General features: G+C 42.4%; 1 long non-coding RNA gene across 1 annotated transcript; it reads right to left on the bottom strand.

Moving 5' to 3' along the window:
- Positions 1–817: 817 nt before the first annotated feature.
- LOC138565861 (uncharacterized) lies at positions 818–4,084 on the bottom strand. The gene is made up of 2 exons (XR_011301665.1): positions 3,809–4,084; positions 818–1,531 (listed from the first exon to the last, which is right to left on the bottom strand). It is a non-coding gene; the product is annotated as an uncharacterized lncRNA (long non-coding RNA).
- Positions 4,085–7,796: the final 3,712 nt, after the last annotated feature.

Below are 7,796 nucleotides of genomic sequence, written 5' to 3' on the forward strand. Positions count from 1 at the left end.
TGTCGAAACACATCAACTGCAGTTTGGTCTCCGCCGTTTTCTTTCTATTACTTCCCCTTCTCCAGATCGCATCCTCTAACAATTGTATGAAATGCAAAGAACACAACACAATGCAACCAAAAGCAATGATAATGATGTTTTTATGCTTTGACCTGAAAAGCAAAGATGTGACCTCAGTGGGTTTTACCAGGTTTTATCTGTCGAACCCAAAATCTGAAAAGTCTGAAAATAATATGCATTAGCACCCGGGGTGGGGGGAGTAGCCAATCAGGTTCCTTGAATTGGGGTGGGGGGAGTAGCCAATCAGATTCCTTGCATTGCGGGCTGAAACTGCTGATCTCAGCCCACATTGCATGGAACCTGGAAGCTGCTTTCCACGACCTGAACCACAATCTTCCACCATCCTGCCATACCTTTTATTTTTCCATTACCCCACCCCACCCCACTTACCTCTTTTCTTCAGCAGCTCGGCAGCGGCGACTGACAAACCGCTTCCACCGTTGCTCTGCTGAGCGCGCTCCTGGGCTGCACGGAAATGGAAGAGGGGCACTGCATGGATCCCCACCTTCCACAACCATGGTGGCCATATGGAGACAATATGTGTATTCAATTAACGGGACGTGCATGGCGTCCCGTATATTGACTGAAACTACAATTTTCTTAGCACCCCGGGCTGAGTATGGAAACCTGAGGGGCTAATAGTTATAAGCAGCTGTTACAAGGCCTGGAATGGGTGTTACCATCCCGTGGCCCTTGATCTTCCAGCCCTTGAAATGGATGCTTAATGCTGTATTAGCAATGAGACTGAATTCAAATCTTCATCAAAATAAGTTTATTCAAATACAATTGAAAGGTCAACATTTGACAAGTGGGAGTTATTTCTAGGGACTCTATTAGTATACAGTGGTACAGACAGTTTCATTCAATTTTTTTAAGCAATACATTTTCTTGGTTCCTGTCAATCCCATTTAATTATTGAAATGAGAAATTAGTAATTTCTAATTCATAAATCTGTATTTAAAATACCGAATAGCACTAGTTTACCCTCACATCTTCTAATGGTTTGCCGTGCCCAGAAATGACCTTCGGAGTCTCTGACCCACACAGTCTTTGTTTTTTCTCTGCATTCACTCTTTCAGCTCAGCTTCAGAATCTATTCTCTATCAGTCTGGTCAGTTTCCATTAATACTCTTGATTTCTTGTCTATTTTCTCTTTTTCCTGCTCGTGTCTGTCTCCCCGTGCATTATCTCCCTTTTCCAATGCAGCTTTTATATTTCCTTTGCAACACCTAAGTGTAGGTGCTGGACACAATTCTCCACAGTTTCCCATGCAGTGTTCAGCATTGCTTTGGATGTTCCTTCTGGTTCCTGTTTCTTTTCACAACCAGCATACCCTTTCTTTTTGCCTTCATTTTTCATTCTCTTAGAGTCTCCAGTTACTCCGTATCCCTTCATTTTTCTTGCACCTTCTTTTTCAACTGGGTCGTATTACAGTATCTTTCTTCATTCCTGCACAGGCATTCATAATATACTATAAAAAAAAAAAACGAATAATCAAATAATAAAATAAATAATAAATAATAAAATAATTTTAAGACTCGAAACATAAAAAATGAAAATGCTAAAAAACAGCAAAATCCAGTAGACCTCACTGATCTGTAAAGTAGTCCTCCCTCTTTTCTAGATGTTAGGGGTTGTTGTTGCATATCAAAGAATTCTCTAAGTGGCACTCTGTGTGTGGGACCCTTCTCTTATTAGCACTAGGCTGCTCTTCTACTTATCCACCAGAGGAGACTTTGCTTTTAGTTGAGATTGGGTGTCCATCAACACGTTCCTGGTCCTCTGTGTGACTGTGGCATACATACAAGGATCTCAATGTGCACGTTTGTGTATGGAATGGGAAGACGAAAACCCAGCTATGCTGAGTTACTTGTGAAGAATGTATGTAAATGCACTAACACCACATTGACAGCAATGGAGTCAGAACACAAATATGCGACAATCCCAAACGCATCCAGTCATTCATTACCAAACCTTAATACAGACCAAAACCCTAATATATGTATGAAATGCAAATCATCACACGGCAACAGCATGTTTTTCTTGGTGAGAAAAGACAGATCTGTGCACCCTGTCTGTGGTGTCAGCTCCTGCCATCTTTAGTGCCTCAAAGTGACACTATATAAATCAAGCTGCAGGTGTCAGCCCCTACATACATCAGCTCCCCCCCGCCCCCAATAAGCTTAACACGCATGTTCTGCAGAAGGAGTATCACAAAGGAACATACACATGCTCTAATGAGTCCCTCCAGCCTACCTCTCTTCAAGCATTAGACTGCAGCACTTTTGCTATTCCCAATTGTTCTAAGAGTGTCTGATTTCAGTTCCCATTCTTTCTCCCACAAAAAGCCATTGCATCATTGTACGTACCCTCTTGTTCTAAGTGGTATTAATGTGGGGAATTAATGTTTAGTATGTTTTTTTTTAATGGTGGCAATATAATTCTCCTTGTAGTATGTGTTATCCAGTGACGACTGATATCATTTTTAAGTGGTAGGACATATATTGTTTACTCAATTATGTGGGAGGGAAGCGAGCATAGGCGTGGAGGATAGGCGTGGAGACCGAACCAGGCACGGAGAGGTCAGGGGGTTCTCCCCACAAGAAACCTCTTAAGATAATGTGTTAAAATGGAACATTTCAGCACATTTTCTAGGAAATATATAGTAAAAAGCCACATAGTTTGAAATTGGTTTTGTGTGGTAGAACATGTACAAATCCAACAGCCGAAAGTCACCAACAATGCACAGCGGCATTTTCATGATGCCTTCTCGCATAATATATGGCAGTATAAGACATTTTAATGCTGACTGTGCCTATAAATGTACATACAGGCTACAACACTATATGCCAGTATTACCACATAAGAACATACTCTTGTTGAATTTGCCAGTAGAAAATACCATGTAACAGTAAGAAAAGATGCCAAGACTGGCTGTACCAACATAGGCAGGTCTAGCCACGAACTAGCACTTGTCATATTTGCTTTACCCGTAATGCCTTGTAACAAATGCTATGCCACAATAAGAAAACATGGCTACACGAACAATGCGGGCCCTACTGGCCACATAATTACTCATCATGTTTTTTCTGCCCTTCATTCCCAGTACAATATTTATTTATTTTACATTTATAAAGCTCTCACACAGCCCGCAGGCATCTAGGCGCTGTTACAGGAATTGTTTGTTTTTCTTAGTTGCGTAATTGTGTGTTTTTTTTTGTCTTAGTTACGTATTTATAACGCGCTTAAACACCCAAAGGTTTCTAAGTGTGGACCCGGGGATCGAACCTGTTGTTGCTTCGTGTCGTCTTGCTTCCAAGACACGCATGCTGCCGCTGAGCTATCCTCTCTGGATATCGGGCATAATATGTCATGTCACAGTTCGAAAACACAATCAGACTGGCTTCACCACCAATATGGGCCAGTCTAGCCATGTAATAACGTATTTGTTTTACTCTTAACGCCAACTAAAAACAAGTGATGCCACCATTAGCTTCTCTCTCAATTAGAGGCGTGTTACCCCTTCACGCATGCAGACAACCTACTCATTCATACAGCACGCACGACTCATTCACACATCCATACACACAACATGCACTCTATCATTCACCCTGGCATTCATAGCCCATTGAGTCCAGTGCACATACATAAAAACAAGCAAAGAAACATTCATGCACGCACACACTCAGAGAACCCTCTTGCAAGCACAAATGCATGCACATTAGTACTCGTTTAACATTTCACTTACCTGCTCACACCCTCATCACACCACCACACAGGAACATGACCGGATGGCCTGCTCTCTCCGAAGAACACGCTGACTGACAGGAGAGGGCAGGACATAGACCCTTTGTGCAATAATGAGAAGTGGTGGTGCCAGGCTTCTTACACCTCATTGTTCTGTGCTACATATGTTGTGTTTTTCTTTCTGTTTCATAGCATTGAAAAAGAACGAAAAACACCATAGCAAATGGACATGTCCCATGCAATGAATCGGGCGGCAGATTCCCCAGGGCACATGAAGCTCACAGGTGCACTGTGCTGTGTGGCACTGGGCGAGTCAGACGCAGTACCACAGTGCTACATCACTCCCCAGAGGCAAGTGGGCGGGGCACCACCCCCGCTCAAGGAAGTAGCCGCCAATGGTGTTATCGCTTATTACAAAGTGCACTAGGACAGACAGCAAGAGTGCTTTGTAATGAACTGCATTACTCTCAGGCAATTAACTTAACTATTAGGTTGAGAGTAATGATGCATCGTTATAATGACCCTTAAAGAATAATCCACAATTTGGCAGTAGTTGGGATGCTAAACGTTGCTATCGGGTAGAGTCTATTACATGAAGTGCAAATAGAGAATGCACTTTCTGCTTCAGATGCTGTTTTTCTTTTTTCAGGGCAAAACACCCTACACCTCCTTTTTCTATTTCTCATATTCAATAAAAAGTGTATTTATTTCCTTACACGATCCAAATTGTGTTCTCGCATGATTTTCATTTCCTGAAGTCAGGTCAATTTATCACCTCGCTCCTGGATAGATAAATATACCGTGGAGCTAATTTAAAATGAAATGTCTACGACGAAATTGCTTTGTTGACTATCGGGCATAAAAGGGAGCACTGGTGTATCTCCGGCATCTACTGAGGGCCTTGTCGCTTAAATGGAAGCATTTAGTCACCCAGGCCTTGTCAAAAATGCATTTTGATATCCGCCGTGAGGAAGTACGTTTGCGAGTATGCCTTTCTTTTCACAGTGATGTTTGAGCATGAATTTGGCATTACTCTGGTGGTAAACAATTTAAGAGCTACATTCTCGCACATATGGTTCGACGATTCTTGTTAAGTCATAACATTTTGGCTCACCATCCCTTGACATGGGTCCAGATTCTATAATTTTTTGGGTCAGTTTAGCCCTCCTAGAGCCTAAATGCTGGTGGCATAGAATGTCTTCACTGTAGAACCAACCATGCCTACCACAGCCAAAGACCAGAATCAGTTTGTGCAAGAATTACTTTTCTGAAAAGGCTATAATCATCTGATTTAGTATTACCAATACGTACATGGATTTCAGTCCAACATAACTCTTCTAGCTGCCCCATCCATGTTGCCCTCTCAGAGGTATTGCATGTTATAAAACCTCACAATTGTATTTTCCAAACCATTTCCCATATGTTCTTCACCTGAAGAATGAGATAGGATTGCTACATTCAGAAGAAGATCACCCCTCCCAGGAAATACATGTACATTTAAAGAGGCTACACACATCGCACTTCTACTGACTTCAAAAGGATGAAAGGCTATTGTGGAAAGCCAGGATTGACTGAATATTGTGAAACATACCATCCCTCTAGAAGCACTCACATTGCATGAACTATTGCCATTTTATTGCAGCTCAATTCCATTATGATTACTGTATTAACTACAAAAGAAGAACAGAAAGGCTATTGTCTCTGCCACCATCGACCTGGCCTTTTGGGGACACCAGAATATAAGGAAATATCCATTGTATATTATTCAGCCAATTATTACTCAATGGATCAATCTCAGAAGCGTACCTCTATATATTGGTTACGCCTGATCTGTGATTGACTCTTGGCAAGCTGTACTTGCCTTGGAGAGACACCCCTCTCTTTCGCCATAGACCCCAAAACACGTGTTATTATAGGATAGAGAGCACATTTTGCAGATAGCTCTCATATTCATTTAGTTATAACCTCGCAATGCTCCCTCTGCTCCACTGACTCCAGCTATCCCCCACCACCATCTTTCCCGCACTTTCTTGCTTCTGCACCTCCCAAATTTGTAAGTCAGTTTATTTAATGCCATTCTTACTGTTTCAGAATGTGTATCGGATGATATGCAAATCTTCAAGTATGATTCAGGAACTATATCTGATTTGGGAGGATTCACAGCTATCTTCCATATATCTAGGCTCGGGGCCATACTGCAAAGGTTAGCTGGGAAACATATAAAACCACTAATCAAAAAGCTCAACATTTCTGCATACTTAAACTCACACAAAAACTCACACAACCACCTCTCGCACAGCAAAACGCATGCACTTCACCACACTGCAACAATCAACACATAAGACACACCAACAGCAAATGAGGACTGATTCAGATCTGATACTCGTACCAAAGCTCAGCGCACAGTGTATACTTAACTGAAGCTGCCAACAGAATACCAATCCTCTCACTATCCCATTCCCTCTTCACCTTACTAACCTATCCCGCCATCTCGTTTGCAGATCCGCCCGAGTTCCTACTCTGTTGGTGACGGTGCGTGGTACAAATACCTTTAACATATGTGCAATCATTGGCTGGATTGTGCCTTATGCATGTGCGCAAGGTCTAAACAGTTCATGCCCGTCACCATTGTAAGAGTGATGGCCGCTATTGTCCCATTGATGGCAACACATAGCTTCTGTTTTTGGTTGGCGCAGAACAATCAGGTACCATGCATTGTGATCAAGTTTTCCCAGGGTAATCAAGATGGCCATGATTTCGAGACTCAGAATATCGCACACTGGTAAAGGAACACTCCACGTGACCACCATCTTTGAGTCCCACACCTCTGTGGTAAATCTTAATGTCAGATACATGTGGAAAGAAACTAGAAAAAAATGGACTTTGGCTCAAGCAACTAAGTGATATCTAGCATAGTAAAAAGTAAAGGAAAGGATGTAGAGAGATTATATTAGCATTGGTGTGTAAAGACAGTGTACAGACAATGTGCCCATATTCACGCCTCCAATGATAGTTTATGGACACTTGCATGTTACTGACATGTATTGTACTTTTCAGATTAGCTGCAACTTTTTTCTGCAAATTATGCCAGCTGTTTTGTTTTCTCTTATCATGTTTTGATTGGTAATGACATACTTTGTTAGCTGGGATTTATGATCCACTTTTGTGAAATTATCCTTCCACTTTCTTGCAATCTGGTCAGCACATTATAGTATCCCACCTATACAGACCCTGGATTCACCTAATCCGTGTTTGTTTTTTGTTTGTGTAAAGAAGACTGCATTTCAAACAGTTGACGGAGAACAGCTACGCCTTGCAAGTGAAGTAACAATGCCAGAATATTATCTCAAAATGCGCGGCAACTCTTTGATATCTATTGAGCAGCAACCACATGATTCATGCATTAACTACTAGCAAAAAGCAATCCTGAAATTAGGTACTATGTAAGGGTTTACAGGAGACACAGACAAGAGCAGGCTCAACGGTTTATCTTCCTTCCTTAAATGATATATTTAGTTATCTATGAATACATAATGGCCCTCATTACGACCCTGGCGGAGTGGGTCTACGCCAGCGGTATTCGCGGCGGACCCGTCCGCCCTACTACGAGTTCCCGTAGCGCCATGGAGCGTTTTCCGCCTGGTTTTTCCGGGCGGAGAAATCCATGGCGCTACGGGACCTTGTTGTTAATTACGCCACCGTATTTTACGGTGGCGTAATTAACGCCTTCCCCACTCCCATTATACCCTATGGGGCAAAAAGGGGAATGGGGAAGGGTAAAATGGGGAATGGGGATTTACCGCCCCGCCAAGGTCGGAATGGGGCGGTAAATCCGCCAACCCCCATGGCGCTATCGGCAGCTTTCCGCCATGCTCCATGGTGCATATTGCACCACGATTTCCGCCAGGGTCGTAATGAGGGCCAATGTATTTAGAATTTAAAGGTAAATATAGAGGTGGACACTAAGTAGAATGGATTGTAGTCTTGTA

Source organism: Ambystoma mexicanum, chromosome 2p, assembly GCF_040938575.1.
Source record: "Ambystoma mexicanum isolate Mex_15411 chromosome 2p, UKY_AmexF1_1, whole genome shotgun sequence".
NCBI classification, from domain to species: Eukaryota; Metazoa; Chordata; class Amphibia; order Caudata; family Ambystomatidae; genus Ambystoma; species Ambystoma mexicanum.